Consider the following 23,216-nt stretch of genomic DNA (forward strand, 5'->3'; position numbering starts at 1 on the left):
AACTTGAGGTCATCAGAATATGACAATACAAACTTATTTATTATTCGAAAGTACAACAATACCCATACTTGTCATTTAGAAATCATATTAAGTTATCAAGCACAAAAAATATAGTTAGAGAATGTATAAAGTCAAAGTATTTGAATATAAAACAATATATACATCGACATACATAGTGAGAGACATAAAAGAAGATTATGGTATATTAGAGGTAAATTAGATGATTCTTATACAATGATAGGAATTATGTTCATGACTACAACTCCCGAATTAGTTATAAACTTTCAAACTAAAGATGACAACTCATTCCTCTATGTATTTATGGCACTTGATGTAATAATTAAAGAATGGAAATACTATAAAGCAATTATGATGGTGGATGAAACTTTCTTGAAATTGCATAAGTAATTTAAAGTTGTAAGTTAATTATTTGTTTAAGCTACGGATGACAAAAACATACAAGAAAAATGTCTTCTCTGATATTTACATAACAGCATTCACAAATCATATTCTGGAGATCAGAGGATACCTAATGGATGGTTAAACCATGTAAATATGAGTATGGTTGATGTGAAAGCTCGGGTTAGAGATCTAGGTTATGCACTGGTTATTAAGATGGATATTATGAACCTAGATATGGTAAAACATTGGAGTATTATACAAAGGTTACTAATGAAGAAAAACTTAATAAGATGTGGGAAGAGGCTGTTGACTTTAGTTATGCCAAACTGTTCTTTGAAGCTAATGAAATAAGTTTGATGGATGAGTAAGTTGAAGTGCCCATTGTTGATGCACCTTGGGAAGTCAATAATGATAGCCAAACTGATGATGATTTTGATCTAAACAATAAAGAGGAGGAAGTGGATAGTGAGAGTGGGACAGTGATGAAAATGGGTTTAACATAGATAATGAAGAGTATATTCTAGCTAAAAAAATAAGAGAATATTTAGAACAACCATTATAGATCATGGTAATAGCTTAGGATTGGATGACATGATTAACACTGAAGTTAACATTGGTATTGTTTGTAGTGAAGGTATCCAACATGCTAGAAATGACCAACCATGCCAAGATGATGGAGAAATTATTAATGATTTTGAGGATTCAGGTGAAGAAGAGTATGATACTTCCTATAGCAATGAGGAGGGTGATTTGGAGATCAATCCTAATAGGAAAAGGAAGAAGCATGTAGTCTACAATCAAAAGTATGATCATAATAAACTAGAGTTTGTTCCTGAACTGGTTTTCTATAATGCTACCCAGCCAAAAGAAGCTATGCATAGATGGGGAATATGTGGTGGGTATAATTTGAGATGGCCAAGATCAAGTAAAAAAAAATGGAAGCTACATGTCCTGGTGGCTGCAAATGGAGGTTGTATGTTGTGAAGAAGTAGTTGGAGAATACATTTACTATTAGGAAAATAGTATATGAGAATACTTGTTATAGAAAATATACTAATAAGCAAGCCAATTCTTTTTGGTTGGTAAATGAATTTCTAAGAGGAAGCCTACATATGGGATAGATGACATGCAAGCTGAAATGAAAGAGAAATATGGCATAAGATGTACTAATTAGGTGTGTTACAGGGGTAGGCATAAACATTTAGTATTTGAGGGGAGTTTTAGAGGCATATTATGTAAGGTTGCATAATTACAAAGCGGAATTATAGAGGATAGATAGGGAAGGAACATTTAAGTTTGATATTAGTGAGCTTGGGCTTGATGGAATGCCTATTTTTAAGATACTTTATATTGGATTCTCAAGCTTGAGAAAGGGGTGATTTAGAAGGATGCAAGCCTGTCTTATGCTTGGATGGGTGCTTTTTAAAGACTTTACTTAGAGGGGCAGTATTAAGTGTAGTAGCAAGAGATGAAAATAACCAGATATATCCCATCTCTTGGGCTGTTGTAAAAGGTGAAAACGAGCATACTTGGAGGAGGTTCTTAGACAAGCTGTTTAAATACATCAACGTAAGAATAGGGCTTGGTTTAACCTTGGTCAATGCCAAGAAAAAGATAATTATCCTAAAGTAATATAGTTTGTTCTTTATTTTGTCTATATTTATTGTACTTATTGTGATTATGTGTTATATAGGGACTAGCCGAATCCATATATGAACTTACACTACATTTAGAGCATATAAATTATGCAAAACATGTGCATGCATATTGGACAAAAAAAATAATGGCCAAGAGTACAAAGCATTATTTTGGAAGGCAGCAAATTCAACTCTGAGTTTAATAAGCATTTGAAGGATTTAAAAGAAGTCAATGAAGCTACTCATGATGACTTTATGAAACAAGGTCCAACTCATTTCTGCAAGACTTTCATAAGCACCTTCCTAAATGTGATGTCATCACACCAAACCTGGCAGAAAATTTCAATGGTTACATCTATAAGGCAAGGACTATGCCTGTAATCAAAATGCTTAAAGAAATCAGAACTTATTTGATGGAGAGGATCTACCAGAAAAATGAGCTCATGTAAAAATGTGAGGATGTCATATGTCCAAGTATAAGACATAAACTAGAGAAAAAGAAATTGGGAACTAGATTTTGTATGTCAAACCTACTAGGGCCAGCAAGTTTCAAGTGATAGTGAGAGATGATTAATTTGTGGTGAGTCTAAGCGGCAATAGTTGCACTTGTAGAGCATGGGAATTGAGTGGAATCCTATGCTGCTATTCATGTGCAACAATCAATTTCAAAAGCTAAGGGTGGAAGATTATGTTGATGAGTGTTATAATAAGAGTAGATACTTTGAGGTCTACAAACGTACTTTAGAGCGTCTAAATGGACCTAAAATGTAGCCTAAGGTATCTGCACCACCACTTTTGCCCCCACCATACAGAATATGCGAGGCAGGCCAAAAAAGAATAGAAAAAAAACAGTTGATGAGGAACCTAGACAATCTAGTGTAGCTAGAAGATTTGGAATTCATATGACTTGTCAACACTGTAATAAAATTGGCCACAATAAAAGAGGATGCCTAAGGATTGATCATCTAGCAGCAAAAAGACCTACAAAGGTACAAGTAATTCATCTATTAGTTGTGAGAATTCAATACACTTCATTTTAAGAATATTTATAATTCATTTACTTTTTCTAAAATACAGATGAGAAAAGAGAGGCATAGGAAGAATTTTGTTAATGGAACTGCTACAAGTAGCAATAGAGTAAGAAGGTCCACAAGGAATTCATTAGCAGGTGCTGAACCAACATTAAATCAGCCACCAAGTACTAGATCAACAGGTACTGGCCTACTAACCTATGAGCGACCGAGATCCACTACTGGTCCGGGGTCTGCTCTCCATACTAGGCTCGTTTCAAAATGGGTTGTTCGGTTTAGGGCCTTCAGGGATTACAAATGGTCTTAAGACCAATTGGAGAAGGAGTCATCACCATATGAGATCGGGATAGTTTCGGGAGTAAGGATGACAGCTTTGTACCCCTCGTGGAGAGCCTAAGTTTCCCCATCCGTAAAATTGATGGGCTATTGATGCAACCTACACCTAAGGTAGTGAACCTATCGATGCGGCCTAGCACTAGTGAGTATCAAGGTCGTATCCCTGGAGATCGGGTGAACCTGAAGTTACTACTATTCGCTATGTTATCTAGTCTGAAATAAGGTGTGAGAAGTCTAAGTTAATTAACTAATGACTATGAATGCAAATAAATGAATGAACAACTACTAACAATTGAAAGATAACGCCAACAAGAGAAACAAACCCAAAGGGGACCTAATTGATGGAATTCTAAGGTTGATTTTATAAATTACCAATCTTGCTTACCCGTGCCTAAATCTTGAATCGAACTCGGTTCCTCTCTCGAGCTCACCGAGTTCCTAAACCTACACTAACCTAATGGAATCTCTTCCTATTAGATTATTACAGATTAGCATTAAGCGTGATTTAGAACTATTAAAAGTTGTTAATTCTTAATCCGGCGAGTAAATTAACCTTATCTCTAAGTGTTAACTACCAGTTCTTACTATTCAAATTCCAGTTGTAACAAGCATTTCTCAATGTCAAGAAACAACCTAAAAGACAATTAATTCAACGTCTCAAATTAACTGAATCAAACTTTATTACTAAACAGCAAGAAGATAATAAAAATGGCAATTAAAAATCTAATAACTAAGCACAATCCATCAACAAAGGTGAACCCCAATGGGTTCAGCAGCCCTAGCTACTCATAATGAAAGAAACAAATATAAAAGGAAATAAACAATAGAAAAGGAATTGGAACAAGTAACCCCTCTTCTCTTGAATTGGAGTGGAAATGTCACAAGCACCAACTCTAAAACCAGCCTCAAGTATGGATCTCGGATGTCTTGATCAATCGTCTAGAACCTTCAATCTTTGCTTGAATCTCCCCAAATCAATCCTTTGAAATGACGTTGGTCTCCTAAAATGCCAAGAACAGAGGTGTAGAAATGAGGGGTCGCGTGCGTAGAGAAGTCTAGAAATCAGAAGTGGAATCCTGTCTCATTTTGCGTGCGCCTACTTATAGGCAGAAGTGCCCTAGCCCATGCCACGGCTCGTGCAACGAGCAAGGGAGGCCGTGCAACTACCTCTGCAAAAGCCTCGAATTGCGCGCCAACAAGGAATCGAATCCGATAAACATTTAATATGCGTAAATCATCCATATAACTTGGTTTCTGCCCGGAAATCAATCAATTTCCCATCAAGGAGTCCAAAAACCTGAAAAACTAAAAAACATACCAAAGTGCGATCAAACAAGAATAAATATGACTCAAATACACAAATAAACGGTCGATAAACAGTCAATAAATATGCATAGAATCATCTACATCAAAAATCAAAGGTTTAAGTTCAAAAAATTAGATATGGATATAGAAGATTTATGAAAGCACTCCTATCCATCTAGGTGGTGAAGCCTAGCCTCCAGTAAAGCAGATGAGCCATTGCCTATCCTAATAACATTGTCTTAGCATATTTCACCCTGTATTCATTTTACACATCAATATTCTTTTTTATCTTCTTTAGCATGTGAGGTGAGAAATCATAAGACTATCCTAAGAGGGAAAGTACTTTGGTACCTTGATGAGTCCAAAGCGGGAGGCACTTTGGTGCCTTAGGTTTTATCTTAGCATACCATAGGTGTTCACATTACTTTGTCCTTTTCTTATTTATCCTAAATCTAAGTGTCAAATTTATTTTACCTTTAGCATTTGAGGTGAGTACATATGAGGCACGAGAGCTTACTTTGGTAAGTATCCAATTATATTATTTTTACATGTGAGGTGATCAAAATAAGTGCTAAGTCCAATTTTATCCATTTTTAGTATGTGGAGGTGATGTCCTAAGCCATAATTAAACATCCATAGAAGGAGAGAGGATAATAGAACTAGAATGATTTTAGAAAGCAAGGATCAATCAAGGGGAAGCTACGCATGAAAATGTCCCTAACGGCCTTGACACAAATTAATAAGTGATAATGAAATAAGACCAAATAAAATCAAATTAATCCTCCTCGTAGGGTGGATCTCCGAGAACTACCTATTATGCACCTCGGTTTAGCCACTTAGAATCATCATAAATGCGAACATAATGAATCAAATAATAATAATATAAATGCAATGAATTAAACATAGAAAGGTTAAGATAGGACATAAACATAATTAAAGATTAAGCGAGATAATGTAAAAGAAATAAACAAAGCGAAATAACTTTCTTTTTATCATCACAAAGGCTAACCTCACTAGAGTATAGAGCGAATTGGTGCAAGGTTAGTCCTCTCAGGATATAGAAGGGTCATGGCATTATTTGGACGCTAACCCCTAGTTGTTAAAGGAGAAAAAATGAGCTCGCACGGGCACAAAGGTAAGCTCACACGAACTTAGCTCCAACATAGGCTACAAACGCTATGTGATGCCGTTTTGCTTGAAACATCACTATTTGGTTTTATATGGGTTTAGCCACTTAGAATCATCATAAATGCGAACATAATGAATCAAATAATAATAATATAAATGCAATGAATTAAACATAGAAAGGTTAAGATAGGACATAAACATAATTAAGGATTAAGCGAGATAATGTAAAAGAAATAAACAAAGCGAAATAACTTTCTTTTTATCATCACAAAGGCTAACCTCACTAGAGTATAGAGCGAATTGGCGCAAGGTTAGTCCTCTCAGGATATAGAGGGGTCATGGCATTATTTGGACGCTAACCCCTAGTTGTTAAAGGAGAAAAAATGAGGTCGCACGGGCACAAAGGTAAGCTCGCACGAACTTAGCTCCAACATAGGCTACAAACGCTATGTGATGCCGTGTTGCTTGAAACATCACTATTTGATTTTATATGGCACCTAGACTTGCATGCAGAGAGGGTGACCTCGCGCTGGCTTAGGGTCTCAACGCCTAGAATTCTCCAAACTCAACACTTTGAGTAAAATAATGTTGGGAGGAGACCTCGGGCTCCCTAGCCTCATGCGGCTTAGTGGCTCAAGTCCTAATGATCTTAACCGACACCATTTTAATGTACAATGCAAAACATAATTCTTAAAATGATAGAAATTAGCAGGAAAGAGGCTGACCTTGCGCGAGTATAGGGTCAACTCGCGCGAGTCCAACCAACCCAATGGATATTCAGAACATTCATAATAGCTAGAAAAATTTTAAAAAAGACTAATACCACAGTAAATAAAATAAAAACAAGAAAATAAATGGGAATGAACAGAAAATGAATAATGGGGTAATGCGATAGAAAATAAAAAAATGCAAGAAGACAAAATCAAGAGTAGATTTGGACCCTTAAGTGGCTACCTTGGTGATTTGAAATTAAGGATGGATCAAAGATTTTTATGAATAGGGAAACAAGAAGAAGCGTGATTTTCTTCAAAAGGACTAGATTAATTGCCCCCCTAAAAGTTTTTTTTTTCTTTTCTCAAAAAGTTCCTCATTTTCTTAACTTGCAATATTTAATTTCTCCACCCAGCAAATAAGTTGCCAACCTTTGACTTAGTTAGGAGAGTTTTGGACATGTGCCTCTGCCCCATTAGCGGGAAAACCCTACCCAACATCTCAACCAATAAACGATCGTCACATCACCTTTGGCCTGTTATCTGTCTAGACTGAGCTCACATGAGGTCAGAGGGGTCTTCACACCAATTCAGCTTAGACATGCATGAGCTTAGAGTGAACGAACGCGAGCATAGGTGCAGGGGCCGCTCCTTTAGGTTAATGCCTCTCTTAGCATGAGTGCTCAATGAAGTTGCCCGGGCTCAATCTAAAGGTGCGCAATCTCAACTAGGACATGCGCGAGGCTGTCAACCATGCCACACAGTGTCCAGGTCCATTTATAATAGTTCAGATTAAACACACATGGGGTCAACTCGAACCCACGCAAAGTCTAGCTCGAGAGTGATATCTTTTAGTATTTTCCTTTTCCTTTTTCGCTCTAGGGCAATCTCCCTAGGTATTTTGGAACTATGGTTCTTTTCGAATTTCTTGATAACTAAAGCTTCTCATCATCGGGCTTTATGTTACTCTAGTTTCCAAATTTCTATATAACACAATTGTTGGAATATTAAGTTTTACACAAGCAAAGGCTGTAACCAGTAACATATCCAAGAAAAAATTGCATAAGAGAAGAGCATGGTAATGACAATACATGCGGGATGATTTTATTAATTGTAATTTTTGTAACTTTGTGTAGTTACTGAAATTATTGTGGTTTCTCCCATTTCTTAGGCAAATCAGGGTTATAGAATTAGGATATTTGTAGACACTAGGAATATATATGCAAGGGTTGGTATAATGTGTTATACTTTATTATTTGTGTGTTTCTTGGTTTAATGCAAGTTGTATATAAGTGTAATTATTGTAGTTTTCTATTATTTAGATGTCAAGTGACAAGAAGGCTACATATGTTAGTGGAACTAAGGCAACAATTGTAGCAACAAGGTCCACTGCCTCAACTACCTAGATGCAACATAGCAGAACTCTTATGCAACTCAACCACCAAATACCTAGAGTTCACAGACATCAGTTGTTTATAGTCAATTGTCACACAATCAACAATACTAAAGCAAGTGAAGAACCCTGTCAAGTCAAAAGGAAAAAGCAAGAAGACCTAAATGGCTCTTTTAGTTACTAAAGACATTGTTAATTAGTTTAGTTCTTAGGATCTTTTGTGTGGCTGAACATTATCTTAAGTAAGCTGATTCTTAATATATTTTATAGCATAAATTTGCCTTAAGTCCAGTTGTATTTTTACTTAGTGTTTTATGATATACATTTGCCTAAGTAAATACTTCTTGGCTACCAATTGCTTAAGAAGATACTTGAAAAATATAATGGTTGTATGAAGTTTAGCTTATATTTATAAGCAACCTTTTCTACCTTCAGTAATTTTTCTCTATATAAAGTGTACACATATGGTAATGCAATTCCAGACTAAGGCAAGAAAAGCAAACAATGTGTAGAATTTTCAATTCATTCACACAACACAGATAATTTGCAATTTCAAGAATTCAGGTGTATAGACGAATTTTAGCTAATTTTCACTTCTTATACCAAAATAATGAAAAGAAACTCTAAAACTAATACTACAACTATTATCATAAAGTTCATGACCTTTGAATCTCTTTTTCCAATTTCTAGATGCAGCTTTTTATTTTCTTTAATTATCAATGACCTTTTCTCCTTTAATGTTCTAATTCTTTTCTAGCAATCTTATCTTCAAATTTCATTATTTTCGCTTTCATTACTTTTTGCTCGGCTTTTTTTTCTTATTAACATCTCTACTTTTGTATCAAGCTCAATATATAGCATCCCAAACACTTTTTTATCCTTAATCGAGCTCTCTGGATCAAACCATTGAAATATGTTGCAATTTTGCTTCTTCTAGAAAGGACAATGAAGAAACCTTATATTTGGGTTTTTCTTGTTGTTGATGTGTAGAAACGTAAGTGAAATTATGCTTTGGGCAACATATGGCTCTTCTTATTATTGAATTCACAGATGTTTTAACTGAGGAATCCATATGGAGATTTTTACTACTCTGTCGACCAAAGAAAGAAAGATATATAGAAAAGAGAGATTTATAGTAGGCAAAGATAGAATTAGGGTTCTAGTTAAAGTAAAAAAGAAGTGGATTAGGTGTGGTTAGTTAACTTGGGTAAGTTAGTCGATGTAGCTGAAGTGGAATTGAACCCTACACTTTAATCTACTAACATATTATGTCTTACACATCATTTTCCATGTCATCTAATTTTGACCGAAATCTTAATTTAGCCAAAAGTGCACTCATTAGGCCAATTTGTGGATAAACTGAAAATTTTAAAAGATTTGGCCAAAATAACAAATTCACAGAAAGGATTGTATTTTTATGGCTAATGTTATTGATTTTGTTACTAATTTTGTTTTAATGATGGTGAATATTTATTGATTTTGTGATTGAATAAGGTTATATATATTTTTTATTTAATACTGGTTGATGTTCACCTTCATTTAATAATTTATTAGAATTTGAAAAGATGGTAATAAAACAGCAGCCAAGAAAAAAAGAAAGAAAGCAGACTTAAACAAAGAAAGTACTTATTGCTTTCTTTACCTTAACTTATTAATAATCATGTGAAAGTAAAGTAAATATGAAAAGATAAACAACTAGCTTGGCAACTCACATTAATGAACAATGTGATTTAATAATAGAGAAATTAAGGGACTTTTTACAATGTACATTATTTTCTGAAACTAATTTATAATAAAATTTATTAACTTAAAAATTTAAGAATTAGGTTCAAATATATAACTTATGTGTTATGTTACTCATATTACCAATTAGCAATTATAAAATTATTTCTCAAAAGAGAAAATCAAATGCAAAGAAAATCCTTTTAGGCCAAAACTTGAAAGAAGGATTAAGGACAAGCAGAGAAGGAGTTGCTGGAAGCTGCTGCTTAAGGTTTTCTACAAATTCCTTATTGTACCTTATACTTTTAAAGTAGACACAAGAGAATGTAGCACTTGCATCATGATTATTTTTGGCCTTAGGTGATTTTTATCATCACATTTATTATGTCCCTGATGGATGCTAAAAAACCATTTTAGATATATGGTCAATGGTCACAATTAACTTTAATAATTTAGACTTGTTCTGTGATTTCATTAATAAAAAATATTTTTACCAGCATGCTTGATGTCCATGATCAATAATAATTACTAACATGGTTGTACTAGAATCAATGGTCACAATTAACTTTAATTATTTAGACTTGTTTTGTGATTTCATTAATAAAAAAATATTTTTGCCAACATACTTGATGTCGATATGATCTACAATAATTACTAACATGGTTGTACCAGAATCTGTTTAATAAGGATATCAACTTATATGTTTGTCCTTGGAGAAGATAGAGAAGTAGGGATAGTGATAAAGAGGTGAGATTAAAGAAAACAATGTCCAATGGGGTTTAAACTTCTCAAATTGATGTACTATGTAATGTTATTAATTTTTCTTTTAGCAGGAACATTGGGATCTTACAAAGCTAAGAGCTCGCTTTGGATTAGTCTGTCTTTCAATATAGACTACTCAGACGCTTATATTCTAATGTCTTTTAGGTGGGACTTGGGATTTATTTTTGTGGTTGCTTGGAGTTGGATTTAAATACTACTGACTTATAACTTTGAGAATTATTAACCCAGTTGAGTAAGTGAATATGAAATTGATGAGCTATTTATACATCTACAATCTAAGGCAGTGAACCTATCGATGTAGACTAGCACTAATGGCGAGTATCAAGGTCGTATTTTCGGAAAAGGATGAGCCTAGAACTACTCCAGAGTCTTATATTATCTAACCTTAAATAATAGTGACGAAGTTACCAATCTATGACTAGGTGCAAGCTAAATGATTAGCTAAATGCCAAGCAATCTGCAAAAGTCTTAGTGAAATAATCAAGGAAAGAAAGCAAACCTAAGAGGGACCTAAGCTAGTTGGATTTTAGCAAAGGTAGAAATTAGATTGATTACTAATTGTGATTACCCGTGAGCATATTCTAAATTGAATTCGAGTTCTCTCTCGAGAACACCAAATTCCTAAGCCTAAGAACCTAAATGATGGAATCTCTTCCTAACGATTGATTTTAGGTTAACCTTAAGATTAATCCACTACTATTAAGAGTTGTTAATTCTTAATCCAGCTAGTCAATTACATTTATCTCTAAGTGATCATTAACCAGTTCTTGCTATTCAAATTCCAACTACTAAATGAGTTTCTCAATTACAGAAAGCAATTTAAACAACACAATTCACAACGTCTCATTAATAATGAGATATCTTATTAATACTGAAAGCAAGAAGAATACAAGCATTGATAATCAAAATCTCATAAACATAAAGTGCAATCCAACAAATAAATGAACCCCAATGGGTTTAGCAGCTCTAGCTACTCATGCTAATGAATAAAAAAAATAAAGAACAATTGCAGAAGAGAAAATTAGAAACATATACACCCTTCTTCTTCAAATCAGACGAACAATCCTAAATCTCCAAATCTGAATAATGAACCTCGAATTGCCTCTTGAATGCCTCAAAATCCACTCTTGATCTTCAATATGATGCTTGAACCACTGAAATCCATCCTTCAATATGCGAAATGGTCTTCCAAAGTCGAACGTCGAAGTCTGGAAAGAGGTGGCTCGCGTGCGTATATGAGATCTAAGGTCAGAAAACTGAACCCCACAAAAGAAATCGAAATTGCCTATGTAAATGTCTCTGCTCGGCCGTGGTCAAGCCTGTGCTGGTCAGCACGGGCGGAGTCCAGGTCATGTTGGACCTCCGAGTTCCAAAATTAATCCTTTGCTCCATGATCGTGCCCTCGCCGGTGCTGAGCCACCACGGGCCGTGCTGGAGGACGTGATGGCCTCGAAAACTGTGCCGAAAGGCCATATTTGAGGAACAAAGGTCAATGGTTCAGCACGGCCAGAGTACAAGCCATGCTCAACCTTGAAATGCTAGCCTTTGTTCAATTTTTATGGATTCCGGTCCACATTCGCACATATCGCCCTCAAATACTGATAATGTCCATCAATGATCACTTGAAATATGAAAAGAACCGAAACACAGGTGGTTTTGGCATAAAACAAGATAAATATGCACAAACATACAAGTAATTTGGCATATAAACATGTGTAACACAATGCATATCAAATCACCCCATACTCAAGCTTTTGCTTGTCCTCAAGCAACCAATAACTCAATACATATACAAGCAACAATCACTGCTCAAAATCCATGCTAAGGTTCACAACTTAACCTTATTCAATATATAAAGAATGAAACTCAAGTAGCTAAATAAATCATACATCTTCAAAGAAGAACTATAATAATACTATCTCGAAGTACAACTTATATAACAACTCAGCATTAAAGACTAGGAACCATTGCCTCACAGGAATCTCTAAAATCACTCACAATATTTACAGGTAAACAAAAATATTCTCTCAATGCAGCTGCACAAAACCTGTTGATATGGAATCAGTCCAACAAGAGGTCCATCACACAGCTCAAGTGCAAGATAATGATGCTACGGTCCATGCCTTGCTAGTGCATGAAAATGCTAAGCAAAGATCAGAACATTTCATGGGATTCTCATCAAAACAAACCTTTATCACTTGCCTTAATTGGATGGTTGAATAAAAGCTTGAAAAGGGGAATATTTGCTGCTCATTATGTTCAGTTTTTGTTGTTCATAAAGGTGGACGTTTTTGAAGTTATTCCTTACTCTATTTGCTTTAAGTGTGTAATAAAACCTTTGTAATCACTAAGTAAAGCACTCTCAAACTTCTACTCTCAAACACTAAGTAGTAAGAGCAAAAGGGCGTGTAAACACAAAGTAAAACACTTAGAATAATTTCACAAAGAAATCAGATTTGTTTTCAACTCTCAATGCCTATAACACTTGGCCATGAGTTCTATTTATACTCAACCACTAGAAGAGTTACATGACATAGATAAACTCTTCAACTTCCTCCTAAAAACTGACCAGCTACAAGGATTCACATTCCCTTGTAACATCCCTAATTAAACAGCAAATAAAAGTGCTAAATAAAGAAAATCTTTGTAACAGCTATTAAAGGCTGATTACAAAGGTTTTATTACACACTTAAAACTGAAATTCTGACAGCAAATTAAACAAAGAATAACTCCAAAAACGTCCACCTTTATGAACGGCAAAAACTGAACATAATGAGCAGCAAATAGAGTAAGGAATAACTCCAAAAACGTCCACCTTTATGAACAACAAAAACTGAACATAATGAGCAGCAAATATTCCCCTTTTCAAGCTTTTATTCAACCATCCAATTAAGGCAAGTGATAAAGGTTTGTTTTGATGAGAATCCCATGAAATGTTCTGATCTTTGCTTAGCATTTTCATGCACTAGCAAGGCATGGACCGTAGCATCATTATCTTGCACTTGAGCTGTGTGATGGACCTCTTGTTGGACTGATTCCATATCACCTGTTTACCATAAGCTTGCTCATAAACCTCATCTTCGCTACTGCGAATAAATGAATACCAAAATCAAAAGGTCTTTACAAGGGTTGAAATGTGGCTAAGGTAAAGGTAAGAATATTTGGATAGAAGTGTAAAGTATACTGAAAGTTCATGTAATTATTTAGAATGAATGATCCAGGAACTTAATGTCAAATCAACAAAAGTACTTACTAAGCCTTATTTGAAATAGAGGATGCTCAAAGAATTGAATCCAAAGGATAAAAAAGCTAAGAAATAGGCACAATAAACACTTACTTAAATTTTCTTTTTTTCTCTTTTTTTTATATGCCACAACAGCTTACACAAGGGCTGTATGGTTAATGACACAAGCAAAGAGAATAGTTATACAATTTGGATTGAAGGGAGTATCAAGGAATGACTAAAAGAACTAAGTGAATTTATAATAAAATTAAGCACTATAATTCCATAAAAGAAGAAGCATATCACATAATTATTCAGCATACAGGGTAAAAGAAAGGAAAAATGTAGAGAATAGTATAAATGTAGTGTATAGGTGTAAATTATGAAGAAAAGGTTAAGGCTCAAAACTGACTGATTAATGGAAACAGAGGATAGGCTTTTGGCCAAATGTGGTGAATCCTAAGTTGCCCAAATCATTTAATGGTATTCAAAAATTCATGTAACCTCAACAAGCATTACAAAGCAAGTTCTAGAAATAAAATTAAGTACAACGCATGCTCAAACAAGAAAAATCATGAGCATAATTGCAATGGATGCTCAAATTTTAGTTTAAAAACTCATGTTTGAAGTGGCTAAAATTTACATTTGGTGCCCAAACTTATCAATTGAATCATCACATAAATGGTATAAGAGATTGACATAATTAAAGTTCAAAGATAAAGGCTAGAAATTTGCAAAGAACTCAAGCAGCACCGGTTTAACCCGACCAAAGTGACATATTGAACAAAGTGAAATTGCTTTACAAGAATAAAAATCGAGAGGGATAATCAATTACAAGTATGTGAGTTAAATTATTAATTACAAAAGAACAAACTAAGCTTAAGCGACATGAAGAACATAGGTCCTAAGATCCTAACAATATACAATACCGGTGATAGCAATTTCAGACACATCCAAAAGTCATAGGAAAGAGAAGAGAACATATGGATACGGTTTACCCACAGCCACCCCACACTTGAAGAACATATTGTTCTCAGTTTAAAATGAAGTGGGTACCCCACATTAGGATACACAAATAAAGAAAGCAAAATCAATAATATCTAGGTACATGACATGTATGAAAAATAAAGTAAATCAATGCAGAAAATAAAAAGAAGATCTAAGGGGATTGCCCTAATCATCCGCTGATGGCTGGTGGAGTGGAAATTCAGTGGGTCATTGATAGGAGCTGAAAATAAAAAATAAAGAAATAATAAAAATTGATAATAAAAATTAAATAAAATATGAAAAATAAAACTAAAAAAAAATTCCAAAACTAAATAAAAGTTGGGGTACCTCCCAAAAGAGCTTCTTTTTGTTTCTCGAGTCATTTAGCTGGACTCGGTGATAACTCCTTGCCTGTGCGGGTTTGACATATGCTATGATTGAACTGCCAAGTTATGGATCCTTAGAATGTCAGCAATCCTCCAAGCAACTGCTTTTAGGTACTTCCTTCGAGAGGGCAATGTCATTTCTCTCACCTCGGGCGTCAAGTCTGCTGCTGGAATGACAGGCAACCTGTTATCCTCATCCATATGCGCATAGTCAAGACGTTGTGAAAGCTCTTTCAAATTGAGAACCAGCAGTTCCTCAAGTGATGGCCTTAACTTCTGCACACCTATCTTGTCAATCACAGCAAACTCATCAGTATTGTTGCTTGGCTTGTTTGCTAATAGAAACTCAAGCTGCTCCAACACTTCCTCATTTGACAACTCATGCTCATCTCCCCTTGACAAAGTGACTTGTAGAGGGTCTTCAATTAATACTTCCTGCAACTATGTCTCAATAGCATCGTCAAATACATTGATAGCATAGACAATATTATTATGATCTAAAGACTGCTTATGGAATTATGCAAGTCAAAGGTGACAGTCTCATCCCCTACCCTAAGTTTTAACTTTCCATCATAAACATCTATCATTGCCCTAGATGTTGCAAGAAAAGGTCTACCTAGAATTAAGGGTACACTACTCTCATCATCCATATCCAAGATCATAAAATCAACAAGAAATATAAATTTATTTACTTTTACTAGCACATTCTCTACAATACCCCTAGGAACTTAATAGATCTATCAGCTAATTGTATACTCATCCTAGTGGGTTTGGTCTCTCCCAGCCCCAATTTTGCAAATAGGCTATACGACATTATATTAATGTTAGCTCCTAAATCAGCTAAAGCATCATTAATAGATAAGTTACCTATAATATAAGGAATAGTAAAACTCTCTGGATCATGTCGCTTTTTCGGTAACTTGTTCTGGAAAATTGTCGAACATTCCACATTTAGCATCACGCATGCCAAGTCCTCAAACTTCCTTTTGTTGCTAAGAGTCTCCTTTAAGAACTTTGCATACATAGGCATCTGCAAAATAACTCCAACAAAAGGTAAGTTTATATACAGTTGTTTAAAAATATCTAGAAATTTACCAAACTCCTGCTCTACTTGCGCCTGCTTTAATCTAGCAGGGTACGAAATTTTGGGCTGGCATTCCCTCAGTGGAATCTCCTTTGCCTCTTCCTTCTCTGGTTCCTTCGCCTTGGTAGCTTCAACTTCCCTACTTGAATCTACCTGCGCATCAGCATCAGCATCATTGTTAGAAACAGAAGAAGGACTAGGAACATACTTACCTGACCATAACATGATTGTGTCCACATGCTCCCTCGGGTTGGACTCTATAGTGCTAGGCAGAGTCCCTAGCTGCCTCTCAGCCAACATCTTAGAAATCTAGTCTATATGGTTCTCCAAATTCTGAATGGAAGCCTGTTGATTCCTAAGTGCACTATCCATCTATTGGAACCTATTGTCAGTACAGGACACAAACTTCATCACTAACTCCTCGAGATTAGGCTTCTTCTCTTGAGGTGGAGGTAGTTGGGATGGACCAGCTTGCTGCTGGGGCTGTTGCTGATGCAATCTCTAAAAACCTGATGGTCCCTAGGAGTTTTTATTCCACTAACTGAAGTTGGGATGATTGCGCCAACCTAGGTTGTATGTATTGCTGTATGGATTGTTATGCTGTCTAGGTGCATTACCCATATAGTCTACCTGTTCAAGGTCAATGGAAACAATAGAAGGTGGAGAAGGAGAAGAAGTGGAAGGTGAAGCAAACATACTTCCAACATTATAGTTTGCACAGTAGTGCGGGCCACTACAGGACTCGCAGCTTATTTGTGCTGCATGAACCGACATCTGGAGTTGGTCTATTTTCTTGGCCAAAAGCTCCACCTGAGCTGCCAAGGCTGCTGTAGAATATAACTGGTTAACCACTCCTTGCTTGACTGGCCAACTCCTAGAGGATTACCGCTGGTAGTTGTTCATGGCCATCTCCGGCGTCTTACTGTTCAGGGCCCCACCTGCTGCAGCATCTACCATCTACCTGGTACTGAGGTTCAAACCGCTATATAAAGTCTGAACCTGCATCTATACTGGTAATCCGTGATGAGGGCAACATCGAAGCAAGTCCTTGTACCTCTCCCAGGCATCATACATACTCTCATCATCAAACTGCACAAAAAAAGATATGTCATTTCTTAATTTAGCAGTTTTAGCAGGAGGAAAGTACTTATATAAATTTTTTTTCAGCAAAAGAACTCCAGAGTGACTGCAACCATCTCTTTGCTCGGTTCCTCAAAGAAAAAGGAAACAACCTCAATCAAATGGCATCATCAGTCGTTCCATTTATCTTGAAGGTATCATATATCTCCAAGAAATTGGCTATATGAGCTTTTGGTTCCTCGCTCGATAGTCCCCCAGATTGCACACTATTCTAGACCATTTGTATCACGTTCGGCTTTAACTCAAAGTTATTGGCTGTCGCAGGTGGTCACACTATACTCATCTATGTCCTTGCAAGAGAAGGTCTAGCAAACTCGTATATTGTCCTATTTTCATCCGTAGTCTAGTTATTGTTGTTGTCTCCCATCTCTACTGGTCTATTTGCAGGGGCTTCAATCTCTATTCGCGCTTCCTCTTCTTCTTGCATACGCTTCCTCATAAGACAAAAGGATCGCTCTAGTTCAGCAAGAGGATCTACAGTGGTAGGATTAGAGATCCTAGTCATAAACTACCTGAAGTTAAAAGGCAGCAACCTAAAAACACATAAATGAGTAGAAGAATAAAGAATCAAAAGACAGAAAACAAAAATGGCTAGAGTAACACAAACACAAATTCACTCTAGTTCACACAAAGCAATTCCCAACAACAGTGCCAAAACTTGATGAGCTATTTATGCAGCTACAATCTAAGGCAGTGAACCTATCGATGCACACTAGCACTAATGGCGAGTATCAAGGTCGTATTCTCGGGAAAGGGTGAGCCTAGAACTACTCCAGTATCTTATGTTATCTAACCTTAAATAATAGTGACGAAGTTACTAATCTATGACTAGGTGCAAGCTAAATGATTAGCTAAATGCCAAGCAATCTGCAAAGGTTTTGTGAAACAATCAAGAAAAGAAAGCAAACCCAAGAGGGACCTAAGCTAGTTGGATTTTAGCAAAGGTAGAAATTAGATTGATTACTAATTGTGATTACCCGTGAGTAGATTCTAAATTGAATTCGAGTTCCCTCTCGAGAACACCGAATTCCTAAGCCTAAGAACCTAAACAACAAAATCTCTTCCTAACGATTGATTTTAGGTTAGCTTTAAGATTAATCCACTGCTATCAAGAGTTGTTAATTCTTAATCCGGCTAGTTAATTATCCTTATCTCTAAGTGATCATTAACCAGTTCTTGCTATTCAAATTTCTAACTACTAAATGAATTTCTCAATTGCAGAAAGTAATTTGAACAACACAATTCACAACGTCTCATGAATAATGCGATATCTTATTAATACTGAAAGCAAGAAGAATACAAGCATTGATAATCAAAATCTCATAAACATGAAGTGCAATCCAACAAACAAAGGAACTCTAATGGGTTCAGCAGCTCTAGCTACTCAGGTAATGAATAAAAAAATAAAGAATAAATGCAGAAGAGAAAATTGGAAACATATACACCCTTCTTTTTCAAATCAGATGAACAATCCTAAATCTCCAAATTTGAATAATAAACCTCAAATTGCCTCTTGAATGCCTCAAAATCCACTCTTGATCTTAAATGTGATGCTTGAACCACTGAAATTCATCCTTCAGTATGCGAAATGGTCCCACAAAGTCGAACGTTGAAGTCTGGAAAGAGGTGGCTCGCGCACGTTTGTGAGATCTGAAGTTAGAAAACTGAACCCCATAAAAGAAATTGAATTTGCCTATATAAATGTCTTAGCATGGCCATGGTCAAGCCCGTGCTGGTCAGCACGGGCGAAGTCCAGTGCTAGACCTCCGAGTTTCAAAAATAATCCTTTGCTCCCTGACTGTGCCCTCGACGGTGCTGAGCCACCACGGGCCGTACTAGAGACCGTTGTGGCCTCAGAAACTGTGCCAAAAGGCCATATTTGAGGATCAAAGGTCAATGGTTCAGCACCGCTAGAGTCCAGGCCCTGCTCAACCTTGAAATGCTAGTCTTTGTTCAATTTTGATGGATTCTGGTCCGTTTTCACATGTATCGCCCTCAAATACTAATAATGTCCATTAATGATCACTTGAAACATGAAAAGAACCAAGACACAAGTGATTCTGGCATAAAACAGGATAACTATGCACAAACCATCAATGATCACTTGAAACATGAAAGGAACCAAGACACTAGTGATTCTGGCATAAAACAAGATAACTATGCACAAAAATAGATGTAACTGGGCATATAAACATGTGTAATACAATGCATATCACGTAGCCATGTTTAAATCCAATAGGATTTTATTTGCCATTACCACACATTATGATTAAGCCCCCATAGAAGTTGCTAGCGAACTGAATCGATATGGTATCAGTCTCAAAGCACAAAAACATGTTTGAGTACACATATACATGCACTAAAATCAAACATTGGGTGTGGACATTAGAATTTTCAAGTTTTTTAGTGAATCAGTGTGCGTGAAGCTATTTCAGCTTGGGCAGGGCTGATTTGGGTTGTGTAGAGCCGATCAGCTGTTCATGCTAGGGCAATCCATTTTTTTTATTTTTCGTAAACTTTTGACAAATTAGACATTTTTCGACTGTATACATGACAGGTAGGTGAAAATAACAAGGAAAAGTACCTCATCAATGGCCGAAAAAACCCGATGCCTGCTCAATTTGGCCAAGAAGGGATTTCCTCCCCATTCACTAACTCTATATCATTTTGGCATGAAATTGGCAATGAGAAGTCCTAAATTGGTCCGACTGGAGTGCGGCTCGTTGATCTTGAAGAGGGACTCGCCATTTCAAGTCAAATTTGAGCGAATTTGGTTGAATATTGAGAGAAATAATAAAAAAAAGAGTAGAGAGAGTTAGGAGAAAATGGGTAAAATGAGAAATTGAAAGGAAAAAGATAGATATATGTCTTAAAAGAGGCAAATTGCCGTTTTGGTCCTTGACCGATAAATTACACTTTGGTCCCTAGTTGGAAAACTACTAGTTTAGTCCTTAGAAGTCAAAAATAGTCGAATTACATCATAAAGTTGGAAATCCATTATTGTATATCTCAAAAGTGAGAGTTTAACTAGTTTGGTCCCTAAAATAGGAAAATCACTAATTTTATCCCGAAGCAGAAAATCTCAACTTTTTTATTTCATATGGTGGAAAGTAACTCAAAATGGATGGCTTGATAGTGACGGGAGATCGTCGAAGTTTCTAGTTCATGTTGTGACAACATTGAAGTTGTTACTCATAACCAACAACAAGTGCCGACGGTTCATCTACTTTAAAAGAAAGCTTGGTGGAAAAAAAACCACTCAATTGTTCATGCTTTCCCATTTCCCTACTAGTATTGGACTAGCAAACCAAGAGACACTTTCTACCCTGTCCTTATCTACTATAGTAAAGAGTAGTCTTACATTCTTCTTTTTGCTAAGTGCAAAGATATCGAATCGGATTACCCAATGGTGAAAGCTGATGCTTCTCTCGGGTCTCGTGGAGTTAAGGAATGGGGAAGTCCCAATTAGAGTTATAAGTAATTGAGCCAAATACGTCACGACCCGATCTATGGGCCCGTGACCGACACAAGGGAATGAGTAGGCGTAAGGCCACCGAATCCCGTAGTAAGCCTGACCGCTTACTAACTCAAACAACTTGAAATTTGGACTCAGTCCAAAGCACTGATTCACAATTTATCTTAACCATCAAATTCTACATATTAAATTTGGTCTGCCAGTATAATTAGGAAAGACCCGAAACTACATAAAATTACAACTGATAAGTCTATTATTTCTACTGCAGAGAATCTAAGATTTACAAGTTAAACATACCAAATCAATTGCATCACCCGATGATGAAGAAGTCAGGTTGCTAGATAAGAGCCGTGGGAAGACTAACAATCACAGATCTGAAAAATAGTAAAATCGAGACTATCAGTCTCGAGAACGAGTTAAAATCATATATAAAAAAAATAATTACAAATACTTCAATAACACATTTATTTAATTTGAAATAAATATTAAGTCATGCAAAAATAAACGTGTCATGCCATGCTTAAATAAAAATAACTTCCACATACTATAGGATGGAGTACCTCAGCAAAACCCTAATCTCAACATTAACATCTCGACTCTCTCATTCTAACAAAACTCGCGCCTAGAGAGCGAAGCTCGACCAGGGTCCTTAAATCCAGTTTAGCCACATACTTATCACTAACACTCTTAGCCTTTCGGCTCTCTTACTCCAATAAGACTGGCGCCTAGAGAGCGAAGCTCTACCAGGGACCTTAAATCCAGTCCGGTCGCTTAAGTTTCCAAATAAGCCGGCGCCTAGAGAGCAATGCTCGACCATGGACCTTTACTCCGGAAAACACACTCTACAAAGCCCAGAGAGCGACGCTCGACCAGGGCAAGTCCTAAATTTACCTTTTTAAGTTTACCCTTTTTGCCCTTTTATTATCAGTCTCATATTCTACAACCATCCCATCCCGAATCAACACGAAACAATAAAATCATAATGCAGAAAATAAAACTTATGTAAATAGCTATTAAAATAACTTATTAAAATATTAAATCATGAATTATTTCGAAAAATCTCAGCATAACACATATAAACGGACATATAATTTTAATTCACTGCTTTGACAACCTCCTAGCTCTACTCCGATGCCTCGGGTGGAGCGAGTCGAACTGACGGATTATCTAGTCACGGAAAATAATTAATCAATAACGTTGAAACATTTGACAATTAACCCTGGTCTAGATTCCTAGGACTGACTGTCTAAAAATCTCGACTCGGGTAAATTCTATAAAAAATTCAGCAGAACCTCCCTAAAATACGAATATTTCCCCCCGTAAAACGGGTCCAAGACCTGCCAGAAAATACTTTAAATATTCAACAATTTATTTTAACGGGAGTCGAGTCCCCAAGACTTTACTAATTTTTCCGACTCCGCCACACATCACAAATCACGACCTAAGGCAGACAATCCGACAAACAATTATTTTTACTCACAAAATTTTCTAATGCTCAATACAATTCAATAAATATATAAATTTTACCAATGAATTCTAAAATCAACGGGCTAGAGAATTATCGATACGCTTGATTGCTCGGTCGACTTGCCTCCAACTGTCGGAGTCCGATCGACGATCCGAACACACCAACAGACTCGAAACAACGCGCTGATGATGATCCCGCTTCCAATCTTCTGATCCGATCCCGAATCATCCGTAAAGATTTACGGACGATCTCGACAGTTGATTTTCAAACGGAGTCCGATCGCCACGAAACCGGTGCCATTGGGAAGCTTGAGCTAAGGAGAGTCCGGATATGCCCTCTGATCGTCCATCACTCGCCGGAACTCATCGAAAACGTCAAAAATGCGGCTGCTAACACTTCACCGGAACTCCCTCCTCCTGCCACCAAAGTCGATGCCGCCACCACCAAAAAGAAGCCCAAACTGAAGGGAGTCGATCACCACGTGACTCGGCCGCTAAAGTCGCTGAAAATGCCCGGAATGGCGTCTGGAAGCCACTACAGCTTTCTTCGCTCACCATCGCCATCGCTGCTTTCAGCCGCCGCCACTGCCAGTCGACCTGCCGGTCCTCCTCCTTCTCTCTTCCCCTTGACGTCTTCCTTCTCCTCCTTCTTCTCTTCTTTTCATTTTCCCTCTATATTGACTTTTGGTCCCTGCACTTTTCTTCCTTACCATTTGGTCCTTCAACTTTTTAATTACGACAATTTCGTCTTGTAAAATTTCTGATTAACCCTTAGACTTTTCTTTAGCTTTTCAATTAAGCCCCTAACTATTTAATTTGGGCCAAATTAGAATTATTGGAAATATACAATTACATATTTACCCTTGGTTTTAAATGTAAAATTACCAAAAACCCTTTGCCGACATATTTAATTACAAAAATACCAACCATACAAATTTTCATTCAGAACCCATATTAATAAAATTATACTTTTAATCCTTATTCCAAAATAACCTTCCAGTTTAGTC

At 36.3% G+C, this 23,216-nt stretch overlaps 1 non-coding gene across 1 annotated transcript; it reads left to right on the plus strand.

The window, feature by feature from the left end:
• The first annotated feature begins 17,142 nt into the window (after nucleotides 1-17,142).
• Nucleotides 17,143-17,249, plus strand: LOC112535400. The gene has a single exon (XR_003079551.2). It is a non-coding gene; the product is annotated as a small nucleolar RNA R71 (small nucleolar RNA).
• The last annotated feature ends 5,967 nt before the right edge of the window (nucleotides 17,250-23,216 follow it).

Source organism: Ricinus communis, chromosome 10 (assembly GCF_019578655.1).
Source record: "Ricinus communis isolate WT05 ecotype wild-type chromosome 10, ASM1957865v1, whole genome shotgun sequence".
NCBI classification, from domain to species: Eukaryota; Viridiplantae; Streptophyta; class Magnoliopsida; order Malpighiales; family Euphorbiaceae; genus Ricinus; species Ricinus communis.